This window comes from Cervus elaphus, chromosome 5 (genome assembly GCF_910594005.1).
Source record: "Cervus elaphus chromosome 5, mCerEla1.1, whole genome shotgun sequence".
NCBI lineage: Eukaryota > Metazoa > Chordata > Mammalia > Artiodactyla > Cervidae > Cervus > Cervus elaphus.
In genome coordinates, this window is record NC_057819.1 from 80,979,837 (window position 1) to 80,995,536 (window position 15,700).

The 15,700-nt window shown below is 50.8% G+C and overlaps 1 protein-coding gene across 8 annotated transcripts in view; it reads left to right on the forward strand.

Annotated features, from left to right (window-relative positions):
- The window catches only part of MSI2 (musashi RNA binding protein 2), a 399,485-nt gene that overhangs the window by 6,253 nt on the left and 377,532 nt on the right, over positions 1-15,700 (forward strand). The gene's annotated exons all lie outside the window — the stretch shown is intronic.

Here is a 15,700-nt window from a genome sequence, read left to right on the forward strand (position 1 = left end):
GTGTGGTCATGAGAACACAGCTGCATAAAGCCCAAGGTGAGACTTAAAGGGCTTACGGCTTCCACGCTAAATTTGCACTTTCTAAATTATACTTTTCTCTTCCCTGGGTAATCCCGAAAGAAATACTTTTTCTACGTCTTGTGGCCTTGGCACTTTTTTAAGGGGAAGGGGAAAAGGTGAAGTGTCTGCGTAGGTCATAAAAGGGATAACACTGTGGTTTTAGCCAGTTCAGTTTGTTTCAGCATGGTCTCCCAGAAGTGGGACCTTTTAGTTGTGCAAGGGGAGGAATGGTTTTGCACATTAATGAAGAAATAGTTGGCTCTTGGGGATGGTATTTTGAGAATTTCAGGTTGGAGCCTGCCATGCGATTCCTTCCTTCCTTCTCTCCTCTCCCTCTCTTTCTTCCACGTGAGTCTTTCTTTTTCTTCCCTTCCTTTTTCTCTTTAGAAGGAAACACAAATCTCTAAACAAAAGTAGTGAAATATTTTCTTGAGGCATTTTTTCCCCCTGATGCTTAAGCAAATAATAGAAATTAATGAATCAAAGGAGTTAGATTATTTCTATACTGAGCACAAACTTTTGGGACTGTCTTCAGTGTTTATTGCTTTCCAAACTGTGTGATCCTTGATGTTTCAGAAGGCTTCCTGGATTAGCAGGGTTTCCTGATTTGGAAGAATTGCTGTTTCTTCCATAAATGTGAATCTTCAAATTTCCAGGTTAGTTATTTGATCCCCCAGAACTGAGATCAGGTTACTCTAGCAGGCAACTGGAAAAATCCCTGACTTGGTCAAACCATGGGTTTCTCCTCTCCTTTGCAGCTCCTCCTTAACTCTCCCATTTTTTTTAAAACCAGGAGGACAGTATTTTATTTTAATATATTCTGGTGAGTATTTCAGTGATGCTTTCAACTTAAAAACAAGACAGAATATTTCTCAAGCTTGTCAAAGTGTCCCCCGCCCTCGCCAAAGTCTGGGATGGTTTTGGTGAATTATCAGACTTTGGGATGTAAGCTAACATTAAACCAGCTGGGGAAGACATCTTTCTATGGAATTCTAGGGATTTCATAATAATGCCTTACTTTTTATGATACACATTCTTCACAAAAAATTTTTCTATCCGTTATCTCCATCTGAATCCCAGATCCTGCAACGCTGAGAAATCACACATTCTCAGTTTACTTATCTGTAAAATGGGGCTGATGACAGTGACTCCCTCAGCAGGGGGTTGTGAAGAATAAAAGAGCCTGCACAGGGTGAGGGCCTCGCAACTCATCATTTTTGTCATTGCCAGCATCATCCTTGTTGGTTTAATCACCACTGTTGTTTTCGAGTTCAGCAGCCTGTGTTTGGATCCCAACCGGACTACTTGTTAACTGTATAAATTTAGGCAAATCATTTAACTGCCTCGAACCTCAGCTTCTCTCTCACTGAGCTTTCGTGAGAAATAAACTAAGAAAGGGAAAGTGCCTGAAAAAAGACCTAGGGTATGGTAATACCGTACATGATCCTTGCTGTTTTTGGTTTTTTAGTTTCTTTTATTGAAGTGTGGTTGATTTACAATGTTGTGTTCACTGGTGTACAGTAGTGATTCATTTACACGTATGTGTGTGTGCGTACCTAAGTGTGTACATGCATCCTTTTTCAGATTCTTTTCCACCATGGTTTAGGTACCTCGTGTTTTTCACGTTATTTTTGTGGCGCTCATCCTGTGAGAGGTCTGGTAATGACGACAGCATTAACTGAGTTTCTGTGCCCGCGCTGTGGAAGGGACGTGATGCATATTGAGTCCCTCAGTCTTCACCTGTGCCCTGTGAGCCGGGTGCTGGTATTGTTTCCTCTTTTTGGAAACCATTGTTGGGTTGCGCAGAGCTGTGCCCTCTTGCAGCATCTGTCCTCGGGGGCGCCGAGGGGTGCGGAGGAGGGGGCGGCTCTGAGTGGTCCCCAGGCTGCGGGGGTCGGACCACAGCCAGCACCCCAGGCCGTGGCGCTTCCCCGGCGGTGACTCCCCGGCCCCGGGACGGCACGCACTGTGGACTCTGCCCAGTGGGCCCTCCGCCCGCGCCCTCAGCGTCTTTTGGGGGTTCTAGAGTTGGGGGTGCGGTGTGCTGATTGGCTGCTGGGGCAGGGCGGGCAGAGAGTGCCTTCCTTGTCAACGGTTATTTTCCGACAGAACTTGAGTCCCCTCAGGGGAGTTTCAGACTGAAGGTGGTGTTGGAGGCCAAAACCTGGCTGACAGGAGAGTAGAACGTTAACTCAAGCCTTATTTATTTTTTACCTCCTGCAGAATTGGTGTGTGTGTGTGTGTGTGTGTGTGTGTGTCTGTGTGTGTGTGTGTGTGTGTGTCCCAGTGGCCAGGTGAGCCCTGCCCCTCCTCGGGGACTGGGTGGTGCACTTGTCAGTTAAAATTCATTTCTCTGCTCTCTGGCTGTCCCTCCTTGCTAACACTCACCGGAGAAATATTCCATGGAGGTGTTAAAACAAGACTGCTGGAAAGAAACTGTAACTGAATACGAAAGAAAATTCGTAGCAGTGAAGAACAGATTTCATATTAGGACTGTCATAATATTCTTTAATGTATCATATAAATAAAAATCTGTTTTGACCAGAATTTTAATGAGCGACCCAAGAAAGGGTTTTGAATTCTGCAGTTCATCTCTCCCTCTTTGCGACATGAGTGTTCACATCTCAAGTGAAGTATAATGGGCATTATTAACTAGTCGAGGGCAACCTCTCTGGAGACCAGTAGCCATTAATTAGTGAAGTGCATTTTTATCAGAAGAAGATAGGTCTGTTCTGTGTCTTTCTGTTTCTCTGGATGATTATTTCATTTGGTAAAACATGTAAGAGTTTCCCCCTCTGTCTTTAAAGTGTAGAGTGGTCATGCTCCTCTAAAAAGATGACTTAATTTGAAGCTGTTGGAGAAATGGGAATGATTGGGATCAGTCATGTCATCATACCCTTTCATTGGTCTCTTTGGGTGAAGTGTTGGCTCCCTGGAAGAGTTTTGCTTGAGCTTGTGGTTTCTTTTCCTTGTGTGGAGAAACCAGGAGACCCCAGCATCTTGGGGCAAGAGTAAGTCTGGGCATAATTTACCATCTGCCCTAATTATCCTTGTGTATAATAAGGCATCTCCCAGTCCCCTGGTGGCTTGGTGGTAAGGAGTCCATTTGCAAAGGTCCGATACCTGGGTTGGGAAGATTCCCCTGGAGGAGGAAATGGCAGCCCACTCCAGTGTTCTTGCCTGGGAAATCCCATGGACAGAGGAGCCTGGCGCGCTACAGGCCATGGGGTCCCAAGAGTTGGACATGACTTGGTGACTAAACCACCCCCCGCCATGGCCAGTTTGCTCCTTCAGTTTCCGAGGCCAGAACCTTACCTGTTTATTAAGGGAAATCTCATTTTTTTAGCCTGTGTAGTTACCTTCAGTCGCAGCTGGGTGACCCTGGCCCTGTAGGCCGCAGTTTCATGTACTTTAAACCTGGGATCGTGGGTTGCCCCATGTGGAACTGTTTTAAGGGGAATGCAGAAGCCTTTGCTGGGAGTTTGGTGCAAAGTGGCACCCAGAGGATGTCTGCTGGTACTGTCATCATAGGATTACTTTTGTAGAATAAAAAAAAAAAATTATGACGGTGCAGATGACCTAAGAAAATTCTTCCATGGAAGGTAAGCCCCTTGATGGCAGAGGGCTGCTGATGGCTGGCATTCGGTCACTGAATCCAGCCTGCTCTCTTCACAGGGGAGGCAGCTGGCACTTGGGGAGTGCCACGAAGCTAAGTTGTGGCAAGGTTAAGCCCAAAGCCAGGTTTTCCTGTCCCCGGGAAGGCGCTCCAGATGGGTGCAGGGCAGCCCGAGCGTTTCATCCACCCACCTCCTGTTCCGGGGGAGCGGTTTCTTGGCAGCTTCTCAAGGGCGAGGGGTGAGTTTTCGACATCTGGCCTCCCCTGCTGCTGCGGGCCAGTCCTCCCAGCGTCTTGCCATCCTGGGTGACCTGCAGCTGTCATCTGGGGCGCCGCAGTTAACCGACTGCCGGGGGGTTGCTGTCCCCAGCCTCTTCTCCCGAAGCGAGGGCCTCGGGGGATTAGTGGCTGAGCTTCCTTCTTGTCGGGGCCCACGGCTCCTTCCTGCTCTTTCCTGCCTTCTCGGCAGCAGCAGGTGTCAGCTCGGAAGGGAGGGGCACCTCGTCCTACAAATGTCCTTTCCCTGGATTTTTGCCTTTCCTCACGTGCTTGTGTTTCAATGCTAAGGTCAGTTCACCCGGAGGCCGGGGGGCCCGTGTTGTATGTCAGATGTTTCTGGCAGATGGGTGAGACCCCTGTGCCCCTCGGGGACGAGAGGAGAAGGAAAGCTCTGCCCGAGGAGCCAGCTGCCTGTCCTGGGGGCCTCCTGTTTTGTATTTTTAAACCCAAACATTCTCCGGCCAGGAGCCCGAGAATACGGAAGGGAGATGGGACTGCTCGTGTCTGTCCCCTTTTTTGGTCTGGTTTGTTGGTTTACTCAGAGCTCCTCTCGTTGTTTCTGCTTGCTGACTCCACTTTCAGGGTGCTGTAGGAAAGCCTCATTGGCTTCCTGATGCCCACAGAGCAAAGTCTGAACTCAGCCTGGTAGGTTGGGTCCTTCAGGGTCTGTCCGGGGATCTGCTTCTGGCTTATGCCCCAGCTCACCTCACCTTTTGCAGCCGACACCCGGAGTGTTCCTTCTGCTTTCCCGAAGAACTGCCCTTTTGTGGGTCCCTGTCTGCACCACCCTTCCTTCCCTCTATTGTACAAGACAGAACCCCCTTTCTTTCTTTTTTAAAAAGAGACATGGGATTAAGCTCTGGATATCTCTCAGGGGTCTGTACAACTTTTAATCACACTTTCTAAGGACAGGGAGGCCTGGCGTGCTGCGGTTCATGGGGTTGCAAAGAGTCAGACACGACTGAGCGACTGAACTAAACTGAACAGAAGCCATTCTGACACTTTATTTTTCCAGTATTTCTTTTATTTATTTGGCTGGACTGGGTGTTTGTTGGAGCATGAGGACTCTTTCAGTTGTGGCATGTGAACTCCTGGTTGCAGCAGTGGGATCTAGTGCCCTGACCACTGAATCAAGCCCAGGCTCCCTGCATCGGAAGCCAGGAGTCTCAGCCACTGGGCCACCAGGGAAGTCCCAGATAGACCCCTCTTTCAAAGCCCAACTTAGTTGTTACATTTTCCATGATGCTGTCCCTTCTCCCTCATTTTCTGCATTTCCACAGCACTTTACCTTTTCTTTGGGATGGACCTTCTGACAATAATAAATTAGCAAAAAAATATGCGGCATTGTGCCAGGCACTCACTCATTCATTCATTTATTCAGACCCTGTGTGCAGTTCAGGGGAGTGGTGTGGAGAGTGAGACGGAGGCCCTGCCCGCATGGGGCTTTCCCTGTAGTGGGACGGAGAAGCAGCGAGTGTGAAAACCAGTGCACCAGCGGGTGTTAAAAGCTCAGCAGGGTGAGCGTGGTGGGGGATGGGCGCCGGCCACGTCTTTCGTGCGTTCAGATGCCCCGCTCTGTGTTCAGTAATTATTTACCAGGTTTCTGCCCAGCACCCAGGACTGTGTTAGGTGCTTTGTTCTGGGTTTTATGGTTGGTTAGGTTCATGCCTTATCGCCTCTGCAGGACGATAAAGGCACAGGCAGATTTTACTAATTAAAAAAGCCCTTAGCTTCTAGCCATGCTCTTTTGTACACTCTGACCTCCGTTTGGATAGAAGGAAAGCAGGATGGTGAAACAGATGCCGTGCTGGTCTTCAGGGGTCTTAGCTCTGGGTTGGGAGGAGGGGGTGCTGCCTGTGTTAGGAGGATGCAGTAAGCAAGTAAGAGAGAAATGACAGCAGCTAGAGGAAGGAGGGGAAGGGACAGCCCCTCGGAGGGGGTGGGTTTTGCCCTAGGTTCTGAAGGGCAGGTAGGCAAGAAGAATGGCAGGAATGCAGTTCTTCCCACCAGAGGCCAGGGGTCAGGACGGGCAGCTGGAGGCGGGCTTGTGCGCCCCTCGGCAGGCTGGGCCAGCTCGTGGAAGGCCTTGGAGGCCAGGCCGAGCCCCCACGTCTGCGCTCGTCGCGCAGGTGCTGGGGGCCCTGCTATGCGTGGGCAGGATTGTGGGGCTCTTTCGGACCAGCGTGGGAGCTGGGATGCTGTGAGGACTGAGGCTGTGCCACTCCAGGGAGAAAGTCCCCATCCTGGGCTTGTGCGTACCGTGTGACTTCGACTGCACGCTCTCTCTGGCTGCTGGCCCTCCTCCAGGAGTGATGCTCTGGGCAGACACCCCCCTGATATTCGGGGGGTGTGGCCGCTACCTAGAGCCCTGTCAATCTCCAGTTTCCGCCTTCTCGCCTCCCCTCCGTTTTGTCTCTTGTAACAGTAGGCCGCGGTACAGACAGAACTCCAGAGTCCTGTGTTTTGTCCTTCTCCAGCTTGTGATCTTGACCTTACTGTGGATAGACGTTGGCGTGTCGTTTCTTGGTTTGGAAATCACAGACTGTGGAACACCGATGCCTGTGCCCCGTGGCTCAGAGCGTCCCGACCTGTGATTTCATAGGTGATGTCTGCTTGGGGTCACCTTTGGGTGAGTGGCTGCCTGGCGGGAGGGACGTGGGATCACGGGGAAAATCTTGACCTCTGCCTTCTCTGCGGTGTGAGAGGTGTGAGCAAGTGTGGTCGTGGGCCCAGCCACCCCATGGCACGTGTAGCAGTAGCCCGGGATGGTTGGTCCACCTCGGACAGGTATTTGGGCCCCATGTACACAAGGGTGTCCTTTGTCACCCTCTCCTTCAAGGGAAGAGAGCATCAAGTTCCTAGCTGTCCGGAAAGTTAATTGACAGGGTGTGTACTTAGCTTACTATACTTCCTTATTTTATTTTGAGACCTTGAATAATCAAGAAGAAAAGTCTTAATTTAGAATAATGACTGTCATATTGTGTCAGTATATTTGAGGAAGCATAGTAAGCCTCTGTCTACTTAATTTTTAGTTTAATCCTTGCAGTAGTCCTTTGCAAGAGTTGGTATTCTGTAAACTGAGGCTGAGGCGGATGAGGAACTTTCCGAGGATCGCAGAACCGGTGAGGGGCAGGCTTGGCCTTTGGTCAGTCCGAATCCCAGCTCCTTGCTCTCTTTACTCAGCTTTACTCCATCCAACATGAGTAGGTAGATCTCAGGTTCCTGCACTTTGCCTGACGCTATTCTGTGCTCAGGCGGAGGAGGAGCATTGTTCTACGCTGGTCAGGAAGCTTCAGGTTGGTTTCTGTTGCCTGTGTTTTAAGAACCTGTTTAGCACAGTGAAGTGCCACTTAACTAGCTATGGAGTCAGTTAATGTTTTTGTGCCTCCATTTATTCATCTGTAAAATGGGGATGTTAATATTTCCTACATTCTAGAGCTGGTACGAGTGAATACAGATGAAAGGCCTGGGGTGGTACCTGCACATAGGGGGTCCAGGGTGGGCATTTGTTATCTGTTACTGTCCCCTAGAGATGGCACTGCCTGCATTGTCAGAGGCTCTTCCCTGGAAGCTCACGGGTTGATGGGTACTCTTGGTCCTGCATTCTAGAGCTGGTACGAGTGAATACAGATGAAGGGCCTGGGATGGTACCTGCACATAGAGAGTCCCAGGTGGGCACTTATCTGTTGCTGTCCCCTAGAGATGGCACTGCCTGCATCATCAGAGGCTCTTCCCTGGACGCTCACGGGTTGATGGGTTCTGTTGGCCTTTTCTAGGGGAGGCAGATAGAACAGCCTGTTGAGATGTGGGAACTTCATGTCCCTGGCTCTCGAAGGGAGCACCCTGCATCCTGGCGATGCTCGGTGGGCCCTGGGAGAGAGCTTCCTTTTCTGCATCTGATGCCTGTTTCTGCTGCTCCTGAGGGTGGAGTCCTGGGGAGCAGCCAGGGCGCAGCTGAGACACCGCGGTATGAGAGGTTTCCCCGTGAGCCTTCTGTCTCCCTGGCCTGGTCTTCATCTGCCTGCGGGCAGTTCCACCAATGACTGATCTGAAAGCATCACGTTCATTTATTTGTCACTGGCTGTGACAGGCAAGTTAATGCTAATGGATTCTTTTTTTAGCCTGTTGTCTGGGATGAGTTTCTCCCAAATGTCCTGAAATCTAAGGCATTAGGGGACCATGTAACTTTTATGGCAGGGGAGGATTTAAAAGATAAATAGGGTTTTGTACGCCAGGGCCTTAAATTTTAGGTTAGGGATGGGAGCAGCCAAGGGGGGGATGTGAGCCAGCACGGAGTCTTCTTTTTAAGAAATCCATTCAGAACTCTAAATTGCTGTTTCTGTTTCAATTATGTGACAATTTCAAGGGTTTAGAAAAGTCTAATAAAATGGTCTTGATGATGCATTCTGGGGACAGAGTGCTTTAGAAGATCCAGGAGAATAAATTCTTTGGGGGGTGGGGGGTCAAGAGAGTCTCTTTCCTGCCACCCTGGGCCTTCTTTCGTTGGGGTTTTTACATTTTTATTGTTTTGAAGGGCAGAAAATGATGTTGGAATGTATTCAGGGCTTCATCCATATCCTCCACCAAAATGAATTATTCTCTTTGGGCAATTGCAAAGAGATGGGCCCCTCCAATCGCTTTTTTTTTTTTTTTTTAAAGCCAGCCTGTTGTAAATGCCTTTCAGAGTATGGTTTGTGTGCGTAATGATTTTGAATAAAGCACCAAAGAGAAGAAAATGGAGGGAAAAGTGTGAGCAGAGAGGCCCTATGAGATTTTTTTTCGCTTTTTTCCAATCCAAGCCTTTGATAGTTTCCCAAGGAACAGAAGTTTATAATGGCAGCCGGCTTTGGGCTGCCTGCGGGAAGAGAGTGCAGAAAGACCTGGTATAGCCAAACGTGATGCTGAGTGACATTAATGAGGTGACCGCTCCTGTGGGAGGGAGGCACGGGTCCAGCGAGGCAAAGCTGTTCCCAGGACTTGCTTGAAGCAGAGTGTGTCTCCTGGGGCACGTGTGCGTGGGTGCACGTGTGTGGTGTGTACCCCCTCGAGCGTCCTGTCTTCTGATGAAAGTTTTAACACCAAATCCTGCTCACTTGGCTGCAGAACTCCACTCTCGAGAGGCCATGGGTAGCGAGCACTGTATTCCCATCGAATGAAAAGTAAAGTTTTCAACTGGGAGGTGTTTTATTTTACCTTCTGAGTATCTGCTGGGGCCCGGGTGAGTGGCGGGTGAGGCCACATCCCAGAGCCTCATACTGTTGGAGTGCTGGGTCCAGGAGTGTGAAAAGTCAATATTCTCATCTCTCAGATGAATTCCAGGCAGTGGGGGGAGGAGAAGGCCTGTTGGTGAATGGCTTTTTTATTTTTAAAGCCCTAGACTGATAGCATTTCATATTGATGGTATAAATGGAACATTGCAACAACTGCTTCTTAAATATTTTAGTGCCTTGGAGAGTGTTCCATATTTCCATGTTGCTCTTGTGTAAGAATTTCCAGTCACTCAAGAGAAGCCGCAATATTTCGGGTAGATTACCTGGTGAGGGTGTGAAGAACCTGGGTTTTGCTGTCTTACTGGATGGGACCTTGGGAGGACACTCCTGGTCCTGCTGTCAGACACTTCCAGAAGTGAGGCCGGAATCTCTGTCCGATGCCTCATCCTGGTGTTGGCGTGAGCCTTCTAGAGACTAACGGGCAAGTGTTTGAAAATCTGGTGTGAGATCTTAGGGAAAAACTACCTACACAGGACCTAGAGTGGGGTGGGTGGGTGGAAATGCTTTGTGTATTTATTGCTGCATGCCTGTTTTTTTGCTTTTTTGTCACTTTCAACTCAGTTCCCTCTGGAATATCTCTTATATATGTCATTTCTGTAGCTAAAGGCAAACAAAAATGTTTAAATTTACACACGTAGCACTGAATAAAAGCCAACTAGTAGGGTCATCGTCTCTCTCACCTGTGGGAAATGGAACAAATTAGGATGTTTGAACCTAGGAAAAGATGGGACTGTGAAGCTGCACAAGACCGCTACGTGTATCTGTTTCCTCGTCTGTTTTCAAAGCAGATAATTGGTTTTAGTAAGAACTTCTGACTTGATTAGGGGGCCCTTAGGAAATTAAAGTGTGTTTGAATTTCACAAGTATAATTTTAATTATACAAATTTTGCGTTTTTCACTAGGGAGCCAGGTTCAGAACTTGTTTTCCTGTGCTAATAGGGGTAGTAAAGCTGATTATGGCAGAATGCCTTACTTAAATCGCTTTGAAAATAAAAATCCAGGGATTTGATCATTGTTTTCCCTGCTGTACATGGTGTTCAGGTTAAGGTCCGTACACATCCCGTATCCTTGTTAGAAACGGTTTTTCACTGGATCCACACAACAGTAGAACCTGACTGACATAGTGGGGAGGGGGGCCCTCATTATGAATTTTCCTGCTGCACTTGCTGAAAGAATTCAATTAAAGTTCTTTTGCGCAGAGCCCTGCCTGGGCAGCTCGCGTTTGGCTCGCCGCCACGTTAGCATGTTGGGATTGCCTTTATCGCCACATCGTCCTGTTTGCTTAGAGCCTGTGCATTCATAGCATTAGCTCTCTGAGCGGCCCCTCTTCAGCACGACCCCGTGGGTTAAGCCGAAGGAACAGTGGAAACTTCCCCAAGCTGTGGACAGATGATGGAGTGAGGATGATCAGCCCCGCGCCCCCTCACCCCGGGCACCCCAGGAGCAGAACTGATTGTGTTCGTGGGAAGGGGCTGTTTTTCAGACAAAGCCCCCAGGGGTCCAGAAGTGCTTTGTGAGTTTGAACTCTAGCGTCCTCACCTGTCTCCCCCGTGCAGGGGCTTTAAAAGCCGCCCAGAGACCAGCTCCTGAGGGCCTCCAGGCTCTTGTCTCAGATACTGATGGGAGAGCTTGAATAGAACAATTATTCGAGTTAGAGCAATCATGAGACCAGCTTGGGAATGAGTTGGGGTCATTTCAGGTTTGGGGCTGAAAGTCTGGGGAAGAAAGCTCCAAATGTAGCCCAATCCCACCCCTCCTCCCCCTGTGCTGACTCGCTGACTGTGTTATTCCTACTCCTTCCTACGGAGGCGGCGTGGCTTAGCGTCTCAGGCTGTGGGCCCTGACTGACTTTGAATCCTATTTACCATTTACCAGCTTTGTGGCCTTGAGCAAGTTTATCTAAATGTTCTGTGCCTCAGCTGTGTCATCTGTAAGATGGAGGCAGTGTTGCATTCATGGGGTTGTCGTGAGGATTACAGGAGCTGAAATGTGAAGTGCTCAGGATGGTGCCTGGCACGCAGATGTCGGTATGGCAGGATTGGGCAAAGGCCTGCCTTGGTAGTTGGAGAGTTGTTTTAAGGGCAGCAGTCTTCTTCCTTACTGTTATTTTTAAACCCAATATTTGAGAACTGCAAAAGAGCATATGTGTACAGACACACACAAAGAAGTGCGTTATGTTTACCTGTGAATATATGTGACTTGAGTGGAATTGCTATCCTTTGGATGCGGACAGGTGTGGGCGCTATGGTACACGCGGCACGTGCTTTGATGGGGCACAGCGTTTGGGCCCATAGGGACCTGGTGGGAACCTTGCTGCCGCTAACTCTGTGACCTCAGGAAGGCGTCTGTGCTTTTCTGAGCTTCAGTTCTTCATCTAGAAAGCTGGGTGATAGAGTCGCGGGTCTGAAATGAGACATGAGACTCTGCAGATAAGGCACCTGGTGGACGGTTGACACTTAGAACATGTTAATTCCTCCCCTAGACTCCACCACCGCCCCACCCTGTGACCAGGGAATTTTTTAAAATTTTATTTTGTATCACGAACCTGAGAAAGATGCAAAGTTTTCTGCTCTGGCTGGAGATGAAAACACCTGAAGTCAGCTGAGAAGGTCTTAGTGCTAAGTAGAGAGACTCGTAAGAGGAGGGTGTTGGGATCCTTAATCTACCTGGGTTTTCAGGAGTAAGGCGGTGCTTTTATTTTGTCAAGAATCTTAGATGGTGTCGGCAAATGTTTGAAGGGCGGGCTTGTTCCTTTGACCTCCAGTGGTCCCCTGGATGCACTGGCTGGATGGCTGAAGAGGTTTGGGGGATGTTTAGAAGGAAGGAATAACTTCAGGGAAAGACAGGCTCCGAGCTGTGTCCAAGGACAGTTGAGAGGGAGGGAAAACATTAGTATTGGAGGGGTGTTGTTACCTTCTCACCGAGCCTTTCACCTGAGGACTTGGAGTAAGAGGTGTTGGTCCACAGACCCATGGGTCCCGTCGTGTGTGTATGTTGACGGGAAAGTTGTTCAGTCATGTCGGACACTTTGTGAGCCTGTGGACCATGGGATTCTCCAGGCCAGAATACTGGAGTGGGCAGCCTTTCCCTTCTGCAGGGGCTTCCCACCCCAGGGATCGAAGCCAGGTCTCCCGCCTTGCAGGCGGATTCTTTCCCAGCTGAGCCCCGAGGGAAGCCCGTCATGTGAGTGGGTCTGTGAGCAGAGCTCCAGGACACCTTCCCAGCCGTCGCCTGGTGGGTCCCTGCCTTCGGCTCTTCTGCCATGCCCGGGGAGCCCCCAGATCTTAGGGCATCTGCCGTTTGCCCATTTTGATCTCTTTGCTCTTTTCTGGATTTGTCCCCTCACCTTTGTATCTGTCGGGTGGACTCAACCGGCCGGGTGTTGTCGGAGACAGGGAGTGAGGTTCTGATCCAAGTGGGTCGTGGGTGGAGGCGGGGAGACACGGGGTGTGTGTGAGTGTTAGTGTGCAGAGGATGGGAAGGCGTGGCCGGGAGGGGCGAACTTGTCGTAGATTACGTTGACTAATTATAGGGAAAAAGCCGTATTTGCTGCTCCATTAAGTGATCACTAGGCTATGAAGCAGTTTATTGTAATTAATGCAGAAACAGCAAATAAATGTTGGGTTTGGAGTTGGGGGTCTCCAGACACCGCTACCCCTTCGGTGCTCTGCGTTTGCTGTCCCCGTGGTTATCCTTCAGGTAAAGGGTCCCGGGGGACGCCTGCACCCGAAGGACCGGGGTGTGCCGTCTTTGACCGGGTTTCTACCACTTTATTGTGGCGACTGAGGATGATCCCTTGCCTGGTCTCTCCTTCACACTCTCCTCTAGGGGTTTTTGTGTCTGCTAAGGATGGAGGAGGAGGGACAGACCCAGGCCATCATTGCTATTCCTGCCACAATCATTTTAATTTCAGGGCATGCGAGTGGCAGGTTACACATCCAAGTCCATCACGCTATGGGCCTTGTGGAGTTGTGATTGGTTTCCTTGATGATTTCTTGTTCAAATCAGCGGTGCTCTTAATTTTCCAGATGAAGTAAGAAGAAAATTGGAGACTCCCCTCCCGCCCTGTGTCTCTTCATCCAAGGTTTTCTGAGCATGACTCTGATTTGGAGGGTTAATATTAATTAGGAGCCGGTTCAGACCTCGCTGGCTTGATGAGGGAGCTTCCCGTTGTGACAGACGTGGTTCCTTTCTGCATGTGCCTGCTTTTGGTAAAAGTTTTTGGGTTTAAAAGCCAAGGGAATAAAGACAGAGCCAGCGGGAACGGGGGTGAGCGCCTGTGTCCTGAAGGAAGGCCCCGGATTCTCCTGGATCTTCAGGGAGCAGCAGGACAAGAGTGGGGTGTCTGAGTCCAGAAGAAATCCCACCTGCGTCGGCCCGTCCCCTGTCTGCAGCAGCGTGGGGTACGGCCGGCCTGTTGCCACTGCTTTCTGCCTCAGTTTCCTTCTCTGTGAGGGAAGGGCACTTCTCCGGCGTCCTAACAGAGGCATGACTCATTTCCTGAGCTTCCAAATTGGTTGATGCTAGAATTTCTCTGAGGCAACAGACCTCTTCATGCCAGGTCACAGGCAGACGCTTCATTTTGTGCTGAGGCTCCAGGTCTTCGCTTCCAGGCCTCACCAGTGCTGACTCGGGCTTTCTGGGCTAGGTGGCAGAAAGGACAAGGACAGGCAGCCAGCAGGCTCCACGCTCCAGTTAGGGGAGAAGAGCCCTCGGGAGCACGCGGCCTGCACGCTTCAGCTTAGACCACGTCAGGGGTCGTTCTTGCTTGGCCTGTGGGTGTGAGTGGGTTTTCTCTTCGCAGCGGTGTTGGGAGTGGGGGGAAGGGCTGCCGGACGCTCCAGGCTCTGTGGGAGAGGCTTGGCTTCTCCTTCTTAGCTGAACTTGACCTCGGGCCAGTTGTCTTGCAGGCCCGAGCCTCTGTTTCCTCATGTGTAGACTGAGGAAGGCTGGGCGGGGGGAGCGGGTGGTGCGTGGTGTGGACCAACTGTTCTTTCGGTTTGTGAGAACAGGCTTAGCAGGAGAGCAGTCTTACAGTATTCTTTCTGGCCTAGGAGTTGCCTAGCTGTGGGACCTGGGGAAGTTCACTTGACGTGGCTAGCCCTCGGTTTCCCAGTCTGTAAAGTGCAATGATGTGAGACTGGTATTTCTCTTCCAGGGTTGTTGCTAGGATTGCGTGCGAGTGTTCGTGAAGAGCTGGGCATGGCTGGCTGGGAGGGAGGTGGTTGGGTCTGCAGAGGTCTGACCAAAGGTGCCCAGGACATTTCACCTGCAAGAGACACCTGCGCTCCGCAGATGGACTCTCGGCTTCGGACAGAAACTCCCACGGAGGGAGATTTGGACTTAAGGAGGCGAGGTCCCCCTGAGATCCTGGTCTGCAGCTGCAGGATGATGCGCCCTGGCAGTGATCAGGCATGGTCCAGGTGTGGGCCCTGGCTGCCCCGGGGGCCCTGCAGGCCAGAGGAGGCTGTAGGGGGGGCCCGCCTGCGTCCCCGGGGCGCCAGACAGCTCTACAGGCGCCGAGACCGTGGCCTCCCTGTGTGTCGTCCCGGCTGCAGCAAGAGGGGGAGGGCAGAAGAGGAGGGCCAGGTGCCAAGCGATGTGGAGACTCTTAGTAGTTTTTGGAAACCTGTGTCTGGTACTCTCTGAAATTGGGAGGCCTTGCTTGACTGAGGCAGGCCTGATCAAAGGCCGTTTGCGATTTCAGGATGTTCTTAAGTTTGTGGGGCGGACAAAGGATCTGTCTCTCTTGATTTCTTCCTCTCCCACAGCCCTCCCCTCGTGGTGAGGTTTTAAGTTGGCCCCAGCGCCTGTTGCTTATGCCTGGTGTGTGCCCGAGGAGTGTCTGAGGTGGTGGTGGGTCCCGCCCTCTGTGGCCCCTGCCCTGAGGAGCTGTGGAACCAGCGTTGTACGACCAGCCGGCCCCCACCCGCTGCTGCCTTGCTTCCCTTTCCCGGGCAGGCCTGATTTGGTGTTGGAGATGGAAAAGCCTTCGGAGGTGTTGTTGGACTGTTAGTGTTATTCCCTTGAAGGGAGGGTGGAGAGAGGGAGTTGTGGCAGAAAGCATCTTGCAGGAAAGGAGAAAGGGGAATCTATGCAAAATGAGCTTCCCTGGTGGCTCAGATGGTAAAGAATCTGCCTGCAATGCGGGAGACCTGGGTTTGATCTCTGGGTTGGGAAGATCCCTTGGAGAAGGCAATGGCTACCCACTCCAGTGTTCTTGCCTGGAGAATCCCATGGACAGAGGAGCCTGGTGGGCTACAGGCCATGGGGTTGCAAAGAGTCAGACACGACTGAGTAACAAACACATGCTCACCGGGCCTCGTTTTGTACAAAGAAAGTCTCTTGGGGCCTGGGAACACTCTGACTGGGCCCTCGTCCCGCCTTCCAAGCCCCCAGGCTAGAGGGGAGCAGGGGTGTAAACAGGGCAGGTGCTGGGGTGACTCCAGTGGCTGTGCCCAGGGGTGAAACCGAA